This window comes from Leucoraja erinacea, chromosome 25 (genome assembly GCF_028641065.1).
Source record: "Leucoraja erinacea ecotype New England chromosome 25, Leri_hhj_1, whole genome shotgun sequence".
Taxonomy (NCBI): domain Eukaryota; kingdom Metazoa; phylum Chordata; class Chondrichthyes; order Rajiformes; family Rajidae; genus Leucoraja; species Leucoraja erinaceus.
Window position 1 is genome coordinate 7053982 of NC_073401.1, and position 13936 is coordinate 7067917.

General features: G+C 44.5%; 1 long non-coding RNA gene across 1 annotated transcript; it reads left to right on the forward strand.

The window, feature by feature from the left end:
- Positions 1-2390: 2390 nt before the first annotated feature.
- LOC129709319 (uncharacterized) lies at positions 2391-8241 on the forward strand. The gene is made up of 3 exons (XR_008725498.1): positions 2391-3009; positions 4310-5124; positions 6600-8241. It is a non-coding gene; the product is annotated as an uncharacterized LOC129709319 (long non-coding RNA).
- Positions 8242-13936: the final 5695 nt, after the last annotated feature.

Here is a 13936-nt window from a genome sequence, read left to right on the forward strand (position 1 = left end):
TATGGCCATTTTAATACTCTGAAATTAGCATCTTGTTCCCTATTGCTTTTCCATTGACTTAACTCAAAAGCTGTGATCGAGGACAGTCAAATGCCCATAACTTTCTTAAAAATTAAGAGAACTGAATAAAATTATCAGTTATTATAGATTGAAGCATTCTGAAACAAATATGAAACAATCTTACTTGGATGACCTGAAATTCAAGCATATCATTAGTTAGTTACCTAATTGTAGCTAATTACAAAACTCAATTACTAGTTCTAAACATCTATCCATTTCTTAAGAAAAGGTTAACATTTTTAAATAGCCTAAGTGGCCAAATAACATTCACACAAGAATTCACAATATAACATGATTTTTAAATCTCATTGTCATGAATTTATAGGTCAAATGGAAGGAATTTAGTGTTTAATTCCCGTAAATTAATGGCCATTTAAATCATCTTGCGAGTGGGATTTTGTGGAATGCGATCGATTGGAACGTTGCATTTGCGGTGAATTTAAACCGCATATCGGCAGGAAAAACACTGCTGGTTCGTATGGGGCCTAAATCACCTTTTTGCAACGTGAAATTTTGATTAAAGGCATCCTAAGAAGCACGTTTATATGTAAAAATAAACGGCTTACCTTGCTTTGTCCCGTACGTGAGATCCGTCCCGTTGTCGGCGTTGACGGCTTTAGAAGACGATTTTTATTTTACTCCTGCTATTAAATTATCCAGCGATGTTTTTAACAAACTTGATAAAACGCAAGTCGGATCGATTATTCTTCAGCAGCTAAACAGCCTGACAAAGATAGACTTCAACAGGCTGGAGAAAAACAGCATTTTAAACCCGCCCCCCTCTCAAAGGCGCCAAAGTCATGCACACGGGCAGTGACCGAACTGCAGCGCCGCTGAAGGTAACTTTTGTAACATACCTACTCAATGAACATTAATATTTGATATTATTTGCATTTCATGAAGCACCAGATCATGAAAATATGATGACTATATTAGTACTGCATGTATAATGTATTTATAATAATTTATCACAAATAAAACATAAATATGAAAAATAATTATAGCATTACATAATATTATATTATGCATATATGTGTACATATGCACATAATTTACACTGATTTTGATTATTGTATCAATGTTTCATATTATAAAGGCAAAGTGATATTAAAAAGATATCTCAAAAATACAAATCAATTTGCCAGGTGAAGAGAGCAGATATAATGTTTTGAATCATTGGCCTTTCATTGGAACCAGAAAAATACAAAAGTAAGTTGGGTAAAGTGGGGAGAACAAAGAGAAACTCTGCAAAAAGGTGGAGAACAGGTTTGTAGCGATGACTCAATGCTTTTGGAATCAGTTACGGCAACTTAAAACACACTTGCTTTCTTACTGTTTTAGTTCTGACTTGACCAAGTGCAGACCCGTTGGGTCTGTTTCCCCAACGGCGTTTGTGGGGGGGGGTTGAGCATAGGGGGGGGGGGGGAGGGGAGAGGAGAGGAGGAGGAGGAGGAAATGGGATAGATTTGGGAGGAAAAGGAGAGCGGGGTAGGGGGTGAGAGATGGGGCGAGAGATGTGGGGGAGGGGGATGGGGGATGGGAGAGAGGGGGGAAAGAGTGGGGAGGGAGAGTGGAGGGGAAGGGGGAGAGAGAAGTGGAGAGTGGGGAGGGAGGGGTAGGGGGAGTGATGGAAGAGGGATAGAGGGGTAGGAGGAAGGGGGCGGGTGGAGAGAGGGAAGGGGGTGGCGTAGAGAGGGAAGGGGGGTGGGGAGAGGGATGGGTGGGAGAGGGAGAGGGGTGAGGAGAGGGAAACATAGAAACATAGAAATTATGTGCAGGAGTAGGCCATTCGGCCCTTCGAGCCTGCACCACCATTCAATATGATCATGGCTGATCATCCAACTCGGTATCCTGTACCTGCCTTCTCACCATACCCCTGATCCCTTTAGCCACAAGGCCACATCTAACTCCCTCTTAAATATTGCCAATGCACTGGCCTCAACTACCTTCTGTGCCAGTGAATTCCAGAGATTCACCACTCTCTGTGTGAAAAATGTTTTTCTCATCTCTGTCCTAAAGGATTTCCCCCTTATCTTTAAAATGTGACCCCTTGTTCTGGACATCCCCAACATCTGGAACAATCTTCCTGCATCTAGCCTGTCCAACCCCTTAAGAATTTTGTTCGTTTCTATAAGATCCCCCCTCAATCTTCTAAATTCTTGCGTTTACAAGCCGAGTCTATCCAGTCTTTCTTCATATGAAAGTCCTGACATCCCAGGAATCAGTCTGGTGAACCTTCTCTGTACTCCCTCTATAGCAACAATGTCTTTGAGCATTGGGCATTGTGACATCACACGATGGAACGTTCACCAGGGGTTGGGGCTGGGGCTGCTTCTATGGGTGAGAAGCCAGTTTATTTTTGAAATATTGGGGGGGGGAAGGATTTGATTAAAAACGTGTACTTAAACACGACGAAATGTAATGAGGAGCGGATACTTAGAAAGAAAAGTGAAATCTCTACCGAAATGGAAAATATGTCGGCGATTCTGCGTCTGGTTTCGGAGTTGCAGTGAATCAAAGGAAGAAATGCAGCCGGCAGCCGTCCATGTAAATGGATCCATTCCGATTGGACATCTGCGAGCATCGGGCATTGTGATTGGACATCTGCGAGCATTGGGCATTGTGACATCACACGATGGGAACGAATCAAAAGGCAGAAAGGCAGCCGGACGGACCGCAGGTGACAGGCACAGACTTTTATATATTAGATAGAAGATAGATGAAGGGTCATGCTGACCATAAAGTACACCTGAGCAGGGGTGAAGAGTAATATATACATGTATATATAAAAATTGCAAGAAGCACACCTAATCAGTACAAATGATATCAAGCCTCTTATAATGCAAATAAAAATTGCACAATAACTCTCGGTGAACAAATGGATAGATGAAGCAACAATAGGAGGTCCTTTTCATACAGCATGAAATTGACCAAAGTCAGTGTGTACAGGTTAAGAACACATCGACGACTGCTTTGGTGCCACCTCCTGCACCCGCACACAACTGACTGACTTCATCCACTTCACCACTAACTTCCATCCGGCACTCAAATACACCTGGACCATTTCCGACACTTCCCTACCATTCCTTGACCTCACTATCTCCATTGCAGGTGATAGACTTCTGACCAACATACACTATAAACCCATTGACTCCCATGGCTATCTGGACTACACTTCTTCCCACCCTGCTTCCTGTAAGGACTCCATCCCCTACTCCCAATTCCTCCGTCTACGCCGCATCTGCTCCACGGATGAGGCGTTCCACACCAGGACATCTGAAATGTCCTCATTATTCAGGAAACAGGGGTTCCCCTCCTCCACCATAAATCAGGCTCGCACCAGGGTCTCTTCCATACCCCGCAACACTGCTCTCTCTCCCCATCCCCCCACTCGCAACAAGGGCCGAGTCCCCCTAGTCACCTTTCACCCCACCAGCCGTCACATACAAAAAGTAATCCTCCGTCAGTTTCGCCACCTCCAACGTGACCCCACCACTCGCCCCATCTTCCCATCTCCCCCCATATCTGCCTTCCGCAAAGACCGCTCCCTCCATAACTCCCTTGTCAATTCTTCCCTTCCCTCTCGTACACCCCCTCCCCTCGGTCATTTCCCAACCGCAAGATGCGAAGGACCCTCCAGATGCAACACTTGTCCCTTACCTCCCCCCTCGACTCCGTTCAGGGACCCAAGCAATCGTTCCAGGTGCGACAGAGGTTTACCTGCATCTCTTCCAACCTCATCTATTGCGTCCGCTACTCTAGATGTCAGCAAATCTATATCGGTTAGACCAAGCGGAGGTTGGGCGATCGTTTCGCCGAACACCTCCGCTCGGTCCGCAATAACCAAGCTGACCTCCCGGTGGCTCAGCACTTCAACTCCCCCTCCCACTCCGTCTCCGACCTCTCTGTCCTGGGTCTCCTCCATGGCCACAGCAAGCAGCACCGAAAATTGGAGGAACAGCACCTCATATTCCATTTGGGGAGTCTGCATCCTGGGGGCACGAACATCGAATTCTCCCAATTTTGTTAGTCCTTGCTGTCTCCTACCCTCCCTCAGCCCCCCTGCTGTCTCCTCCCATCCCCCAGCCTTCGGGCTCCTCCTCCTTTTTCCTTTCTTGTCCCCGCCCCCCCTGCCCCCGATCAGTCTGAAGAAGGGTTTCGGCCCGAAACGTTGCCTATTTCCTTCGCTCCATAGATGCTGCTGCACCCGCTGAGTTTCTCCAGCTTTTATGTGTACCAGTGTGTGCAGGTTTGTTGGTTAATTGGCTCCTGTATATTGTAAATTGTCCCTACTGTATAGGACAGTGCTGGTTGGTGCAGTGCAGGGTGATTGCTGGTTGGTGCAGACTGGGTGGGCGGAGGGGCCTATTTCCACACTGTATCTCTAGTCTAAATACTGATGGTGGACATATTATCTGATGATAGCCACATGACGGTGGTCTCATAGAGTGCAGAAACAAAACATTGCATCTCGTCAGTCATATCATATGAAACCACTGACTGATTATTCATATTTATGTTGAGGACAGCAGTTACATTTAATCATTTTTACTGAACATAGTGTACAGTTTGCAATTAAAATTAAAATGTCTGTTTTTGTAACATTTGACTTACAAACCAATGTCCTTACAAGGATAAAACAAAGTGGAAAATAAGAAAATGTCTGCACTTATGCATATAATTAATGTACAGATTTTGTGTGTGTTGGTTCTAACTTCAGAACTACATGGCTGGCGTACCCAGGTGCTCCCTGTAGAGGTTGGTTGTAGCCATGTCAACAACCTGAAGGGAATGGGAGTTAGAGGACAGGCCTTCCGGCCAGACGTCAGGTCGCTGTCAGAGGCTGCCGAGCAAAGCAGCAACTGGCTGTGGCTGAAGAGGAGGGACTCCAACTGGGCTGCAAAATGACCAGCAAGAGGGGTAAAATGGAGGGCAGCGCACCTGGGATGCCAGGTGTTGCTGTTGAGCCCTCTGGCCTATCAACGAAATACCAAGGAAGGAAGGTGCCCACCTGATGACGTCAATGAAGTCTTTACCCCTACCCCCACTCAAGATATTAAGAAGGTACCAATTATAGTAGGGAATGTAATATCAAGTCCTATAAGCTCAACATAAGAGTTAATTGAATTGGAAAATAATCTTTCAATGCAAACAACGAAGTGTCCACTGAATTGAGTATTTCTTGAAATAATTATTTAGCTATAAAGTGCACATTCCAAACTTTACACATGTAGAATACTTGTCAATTTTTTAGGCAATTAAGCATGGATGTTTCGGTTAGCTAAGCTGGTTCTACTAATGCAAACTGCTTAGATCTTCCATAATTCAATAGTCACATTATTGTCACATATACCTAGATACAGTGATATGCAGATATTAGGCTGCATCAACATATTTCCCGTAAAATTTTGGACATAATCATAGTTCACTGCAATGTATACATTGTACATAAGATGCTTAAACCAAAAACAATAACGTTTATAATGATATTACAAAATGGGGGAGTGGGGAACACAGCCCAATACATTGAACTAATTTTATTGTTACTATTTATAAAGATTAAGGTAAAGAAAAATGTTCCATTTGTCCCAATAACGTAGAAATCAGAGGGTTAAAATGTAACATTTTTCAAGAATTATAAATCTGAAGCATTTATTTTTTTTAACATATTATTTATAAAGAGAGAGCATAAAATATTCTATAAATCAATGAAGGATTAAATTAAACATCTGGTTGAATGAGATGAGCATATTATTGAAAAGTGGATGGCAACGCATCTGGTATTATACAAAAAAAAATCTGTTGTCAACAACAAATGCTCGCATAAATCTGAGACATTATCTAAATAACCCAATTTCAGATGATAATGAATTGACCGCAGTACACATTTTGTTATATTGAAAACTGTGATGTAACCTTTGCAACATTTCAGAATTTAAAACTTCCTTGCACATTTTGCAACAACAAAACACATTTGCCATGTCTGCACTTGTGATTTGGAAGAACTTCAATGATGCGATTCTTGATGCCTGATTGATATTTTGTTGAATTAAAAGATTTATCCTCAGCTGAATCCAGTAGCAGAAGCATTTCTGAATAAAGCTGGGAGTGTAACCCCACCCATTATAGTGGCACGAAACGCAACCCCCACGGCCACGTCAAGTAAATGAACGTTTGGCCTCGGGCCAACGGAACCTTTTGATCTTCCCACAACTCTTAAGGGTTAGTGAAGTTACCATTCTGTGTCGGCATAATTGAATTTCATGCCTACTTTGGTACTGTAAGAAAACGTGTGTTATTCACTTAAGTGTGCTGAGCACAAATCTGCACATCCCCCTGTCATTAGTTCAACCATACAGTTGGCAAAGTCAATTAAGGTTCATCAATGGTAACCATTCTCACCATCAACCAAACCTATTGCAATCATTCAGACTGACGGTGAGAATGTTTCACATTATGTGAAGCTGCTGGCATGTATTATAATGCAAAAGACAGATAATGACAGTAGATGACTAATATTATTTTTTAAAACATTTCAGAGCACGTATTTGACACAAGCATTTGAGGCATGTCTCCATGGAAACAGCCCAAGAGGAAGACTGTCAAAAAGATGGAGTGACAGCCTGAAAGCAGACTGCAGCAAAAAGAACATCAACTCTCTGGTCAGAGCTAGCCGGCTAGCTAAGGACAGAAGAGAGTGGCAGGACATCATGAAGCAGATGACATCATTCAACCCCAAGTTGGATAGATAGATAGATAGATAGATTTGTTTGTTTGTTTGTTTGTCTTGGGCATTAAGTGAACAGTTCTGACAGGCCACCTATTAAATGTCCATCTTGATGTCAATCTCTATAGAAGGCAATGAAAGTGAATATTAAGCATGGGTATCTGTGTATCCCTACCCGCTCCATTTTAGATGTTATTTCATGTCAAATATATTAATTTTACATACATACACTAATCTTTTTTAGATGTTTGAAGTTTCTGAAATATACTTATTTGATGAGGCATTATTACTTTGTTAATGCATGATTTTCAGTTACAAAATAACTTGCAAAAGGGTCAAACTTCATGTCAATGTGTATCTCCAAATGGGACCTCAGTGCTGCTTGTGTGGAGTTTGCATAGGTTTCTTGTAGGTGTTCCAGTTTCCTCCCACATCCCAAAGAAGCTCTCTGTAAATGTCCCCAAATGTGCAGTGAGTGGAAGGCGAGAGTGGGATAACATAGAACTAGTGTTAAAAAGTCTGAAGAAGGGTCCCGACATGAAACTTCACCTATCCATTTTCCCCAGAGTTGCTGCCTGAACCGCTATGTTCCCCCAGCACTTTGTGTCTATCTTTGGTGTAAACAAGCATCTTCAATTCCTTGTTATTACATAGAACTAGTGTTTTTGTTTTTGTTTGTGGGTTTTTTTAGTTTTAACGTTTTTTTTTCAATTTGTATTTTTATTAGAAGCAGAGTACAGTAGTATAAACCGTGGCATATGACAAACATTTTGTCTACAACTTCTATTTTAAATTTAACAAGAAAAAGGTAGATCAAGAAAGAGAGAGAGCGAGAGAAGAAAAGAGTGAAGGCAGTAGTGATGTGTAAACCCCGAGAGTACCAGATGGGCAGTCCAGGGGTGAACAAGTGATAGCCGATAGAAAAATAAAGACAAAAACCCATTTAAATTGTAAAAACAGAAAGAAAACAAAAAAAAGAGAGAAGAAAAAGAAAACATTGTGTAGGCATATACCTGCTTATATCTTACCACACCCATCACCCAGTTCGTGAATCGGTTTATTTCCAGAGTTATGTTGCACCATACTATACTTGTAATAAATCAATAAATGGAGATCATATCTTTAAAAATTGCTCTGATTACATAGAACTAGTGTGAATGGGTGATTGATGACTGGCCTGTAGGGTCTGTTTCCATGCTGTATATTTAAACTACACCAATACTTTTAATTATTAACTATATTTAAGGATATTTAGCCTACATTGTTTTATTTTGTGTGCTTTTATTTATCTATATTACTAAATATCTGATCTTGACCGCTTTTGGCCCACTGTGCTGCGATTTCCGACAGAATGCCGTGACCTATGGCCGTCATTTTTGGCCACCTCGCTCAGAACCGCCCTCCGCCTTACGGGTGCAGAGGATTTTTCCCATTGATGACAAATCAGAGAGATATTAGTGTTTTTTTTTTTAAATCACCCTTTTCTCTGCTGCCCCTGCTGGAGGGAGGGGGAGGGACTATAAAGCCAGGAAGTGGTGTGCTTCCCTCACTCACTCTCTGCAAGATGGATGAAGCCAAGGGTCACGTCTCTCTGTACTCTGAATAACACTGAACAAATGTCTACACAACTGTGAGTGCCCTTAATGTGGTTTGAAAATGAAAATATGGTTTGTTTGAAGTAAAAAGGCACTGCCTGCAAATGGTTTTTTGGGTGCTTTGGCTTGAAGTTGAAAGGCACTACTAACTGCAAATGGTGGCTTGGGTGCTTTGACTTGAAATTGAAAGGCACTACTTACTGCAAATGGTGGCTTGGTTGCTTTGGCTTGAGGTTGAAAGGCACTACTTACTGCAAATGGTGGCTTGGGTGCCTTGGCTTGAAGTTGAAAGGCATTACTTACTGCAAATTATGGCTTGGATGATTTGGCTTGAAGTTGAAAGGCACTACATTGCAAATGGTGGCATGAAGTTGTAAGGCACTACTTACTGCAAATGGTGGCTTGGGAGCTTATGCTTGAAGTTTTAAAAAAAATTCCATTCTCTCTGCTGCACCTGCTGGAGGGAGGTGGAGGGACCATAAAACCAGGAAGTGGTGTTCCCCACTCAGTGTCTGCCAGATTAGTGAAGCCAAGGGCCACGTCTCTCTGAGCTCTGAATTACACTGAACAATACAATACAATACAGTTTATTTGTCACATTGCACAAAAAGTGCAAGTGAAATGGATATGTCAGCAGTGATACAATGATAAAGAGCACACACAAAAACACAATAAAAATTTAACATAAACATCCACCACAGCATTCATCACTGTGGTGGAAGGCACACAATTTGGCCAGTCCTCCTCCATTTTCCCCCGTGGTCGGGACCGCTGCGGGCGTCCAGATGGCAAGGACAAGGTACGAGTCCAGGGAAGTCCAGAGTCGGCTCTTCCCCACCGGAGACCGTGGCTTTAAGTTGGTGTAGGCCGGCGGCCGAAGATTTAAAGTTCCCTCCACGTCGCAGCCAGAAGCACCGCAGACTGCAGGGCCGCCGGTTGAAGCTCCCCTCCAGGGGTGATGTTAAGTCCATACCACGCCCGCGGTAGAAGACGGCCACGGGCCGGCGGTGAAAGATTCTTCTTACCCCCGGTCCCCCCCCGAGGGATCCCGGGCTGTAGACGCCGCGCCAGCTGGAGCTGTGCAGACCGCGGCTTCAGGCTGCCGTCTGCTGCGGGCCAGTGAAACGGAGCGCTCCCCTCCAGCGAGCCCCAGTGCGGGCTCGCCCGCTCCGCGTTGACAGTCCACGCTGCACCGGCCGCCGGAGCCCCGAGGCCCGGGCGCGTCTCCGGGAAAGGCCGCGCTGATCCTCCCTGTTAGGCCACGGGGGAGGCGACCTGGAAAAAGTCACCTCTCCTTGGAGGAGGTGAACAAAACGGTTTCCCCCTCACCCACACCACCCCCAACACAAAACACACATTAGAAACATTAAGAAACAGTCTGGTGGGGGCGCTGCCACCATTGCAGCGCCCCCACCGGACTGCACAACTGTGAGTACCCTTAATGTGGTTTGAAAATTATAATTTGGTTTGTTTGAAGTAAAAAGGCACTGCCTGAAAATGGTTGTTTGGGTGCTTTGGCTTGAAGTTGAAAGGCACTACTTACTGCAAATGGTGGCTTGGGTGCTTTGGCTTGAAGTTAAAATGCACTACTTACTGCACATGGTGGCTTGGGTGCTTTGGCTTGAAGTTGAAAGGCACTACATATTGCAAATGGTGGCATGAAGTTGAAAGGCACTACTTACTGCAAATGGTGGCTTGGGTGCTTTGGCTTGAAGTTGAAAGGCACTACTTACTGCAAATGGTGGCGGGTGCTTTGGCTTGAAGTTGAAAGGCACTATTTACTACAAATGGTGGCTTGGGCGCTTTGGCTTGAAGTTGAAAGGTACTACTTACTGCAAATGGTGGCGGGTGCTTTGGCTTGAGGTTGAAAGGCACTACTTACTGCAAATGGTGGCTTGGGTGCTTTGGCTTGAAGTCGCACTATTTACTGCAAATGGTGGCTTGGGTGCTTTGGCTTGAAGTTGAAAGGCACTACTTACTGCAAATGGTTGCTTGGGTGCTTTGGCTTGAAGTTGAAAGGCACTACTTACTGCAAATGGGCTTGGCTGTGGCTTTAAGTTGAAAGGCACTACTTACAGCAAATGGTGGCTTGGGTGCTTTGTCTTGAAGTTAAAAGACACTACTGCAAATGCACTTTCTTCCTGTTTGCACTGTATATTGATTTTAGATAAAACGCTACCACTTACGGCTGTGATTTTTGGCCATCTTACTCGGTCCCCCCTCCGCTGAGCAGGTGCAGAGAATTCTTCCCATCAATGAAAAATAAAAGTGTTATTAGTGTTTAAAAAATGTTGAGAATCTCTCTCCTGTCAATCACGCCCTGAAAGCCACACCTTTTCCGGTGGGAGAGGAGGGGTTATAACACCCGGAAGTGTGGGTGTGGCTCAGTCTCTGCATGATGGGAGAGGGAGAGGTCATGACTCTGTCTGAGCTGTGAATCAACTGAACACACTGAATGTCTACTGAACTGTGGGTTTGGTGTTTTGTGTGGTTTTATGTTGGTTTCACCCTGCATGAAATGGTATGAAGCTGCATTTGAATTTGGTGGCCTTGCACCCTGCTTGAAGTGGAAATGAAACTGCACTTGAATTTGGTGGCCTTGCACCCTGCTTGAAGTGGTTGGAAACTGCACTTGAATTCGGTGGCCTTGCACCCTGCTTGAAATGGTAGGAAGATGGATTTGAATTTGGTGGCCTTGCACCCTGCTTGAAATGGAATTTCAAGGAATAGTCATCAGTCAACTGCCAGCCCACCAGCCGTGAGCGAGCTGCCAGAAAATCAGGCTTGAAGGACTGAGCTGCCACCCCAAGAACCCATACCAGCACTCCAAAAAGCCCCCCCACTGGCCACCAATATTGGAATTGGTGGAGAGGTGGAATGATGCATTGGGAGACCAGCCCTCCCGTGTGATGCTGGGACCCCCCCCCCATGTGAACATGGGACCCAATGGGTCCCACTTAGTCTAGTTTTTACTTAAATTCCTCTGATATTGTTTCATGATATCTGATGACCAGAGATCTCTGAAAGCAGTCCCAAATAACTTGACCACTCCATACTGGAAGCAGGGTTCAAGATCTGATGCCTAAACCTTAGCCAGGCCCTTCCACCTTGCAAATTGTAAATGAAGATAGACACAAATAGTTGGAGTACCTCAGCATCTCTGGAGAGAAGGAATGGGTGATGTTTCGGGTCAAGACCCTTCCTCAGACTCCAGATCTTAGGTAGAAGGGTCTCGACTTGAAACGTCGCTTAATTCCTTTGCTCCATAGATGTTGCCTCACCCGCTGAGTTTCTCCAGCATTTTTGGTCTACCAGGTCTTAGGTAAGTGAGTTGGCTTTGACATCAGTCCATATCCAGAATAGGTTCATATGGATAGGCAAAAATCACAGATGGCAGGGTCTCTAATGAGCCTATTTCACGAGAATTCATTATTTTTTAAGTGGGGAAAATATTATAAAGTTACTGCCTTTGTGCCTCATATTCCACTTGGATAGATCACAACCCAATGGTATGAACATTGAATCACAACCCAACGAGACAAACATTTTTTCAACCTCTCGTCCCAATGCCCCACCTGACTGCACACTCATTTCTCCCTTCACACTTTCCATCATGTTCATCCTGCTATATTCTTTTCTCTGACTTCACATTGCACGCCTCTTCTATCCTTGTCTCCATATCCCACACTTTGTGTCTTCTGGCCATTGTCCAACCACCTGCTAATCAAAAAACACTCTCACTTGTACCCACCAATTATGTGCCAGGCTTTGTCCTGTCCCCTACCTTCCTTCCAATTCACTTTCTCCCCAACTTAAAAAGGGTCTCAACCTGAAACATCGCCTATCCATGTGCTCGAGGGATGCTGCCTGACCCGCTGAGTTACTGCAATAATGTGTCTACTTTTGTACTTACAGCGGCTATTTTCTTTTACTCCAACCTACACTGATGCATTATTATTATTGCATGTTATTGGAGTTTTAATGTTGAATTGCTGTACAGCTGATTTGAAGTTTATTTAATTTCAATGAGAAACGTGTGCTTTAAAATTCTTTGTGATCAAGTTCACAGAGTTTTCACAGAAAATGGAATGCTATGTGTTATATGATCCCCAAAACACTTGTAAAAATCCTGTAGAACCACTTCGTAAAAACTATAATCTTCTATTCGCCATAATTCAAATTTTCTCTCTTCCTTGACGCAGGATACAAATTTGAATAGATGCAAAAATTGCATTTTTATCCAGAAAACAATGATTATAATTTTGCTTTCTTCTTATCTAGATTAGAAGTTGTTCAGAGAGCTGACCACACTTCTCGGCATCTGCACAATGGTGTCTGTCTTGCGCTTCTTGTGCATGGTGGTGGAAACAGGGCCGCGACGTGAACGCTCTTTCCTTGACCCCAATTTTACTTAACAACCTGTGTTAAATATACAGGCATGTATGTATGATAGGTTGGTGGGGGCGCTGCGAGCCGGCAGCCCTGCCAGCAGAGTGTTCGATTTTTCTATTTTTTTGTGTCCTAAGGTGTGTTTTTAATGTTTCGCTGAGTGTCTTGTGTGGGAGATGGTGTGTGGGGGGGGGGGGGGGGGTGTGCAAACTGCTTTGGTTGCCTCCTCCACAGAGAGGCAATTATTTTCCATGTTGCCTCCCCCATGGCCTAATATCGAGGATTGGTGCGGCCTTTCCCAGAGACACGCCTTGGGCTTCAGCAGCAGGTGCAGTGAGGACTCTATTTCATTGCCGAGCAGGCGAGCCCTCGTCGGAGGGGAGCTCTCCGTTCACTGGCCCACGGCTGCCTGAAGCTCTGCGGAGCTCCAGCTGCCGCTGCGTCCGGAGCCTGGGATCCCTCATTGGGGACCCTGGAGGAGGAGAAGAGCTCCGACCGCCGGCCTGTGGCCTACTGTAACCACGGGCGCGGGCGCGGCGAGGACTTACCATCCAGAGCGGGGTGCCTCGCCGGGGATTCCTGGAGAGGAACACCGGCCCTGCGGTCTGCGGTGCTTCTGGCTGCGGCGTGGCGGGGACTTTAGATCTTCGATCGCCGGCCTGCGGCCTACACCAACCTGAAGCCGTGGTCTCCGGTGGGGAGGCACCGATTCAGGACTTACCTGGACTTACCTTGTCTACACATCTGGACGCCCGCAGCGGCGACTGCGGAGGGTTGTGGTCCTGGCCACGGGGGATAATGGAGGAGGACTGGCCAATTTTTGTGCCTTCCACCATAGTGGTGAATGCTGCGACGGATGTTTGTGTTAAATTTTGATTGTGTATTGTGTATTGTTTTTTTTATTGTACCGCTGCTGGCAAATTCATTTCACTGCACTGCATGTGCAAGTGACAAATAAAACTTGACTTAACTTGATGAATATATTGATTCAACATTATTCCTAATCTGTCAATTTTGTATTGCAGATTAGACCTCTGGAGAGTGGCAGGAGAGCTATTGGTAAATTAATTATGAGAGGCATCAGATGAAAACGTACCTTCTTGCATTATTATCATGCAGTATTATCTCAATGCTAACCTAGCTATGTACTTGAATTACATTGGAA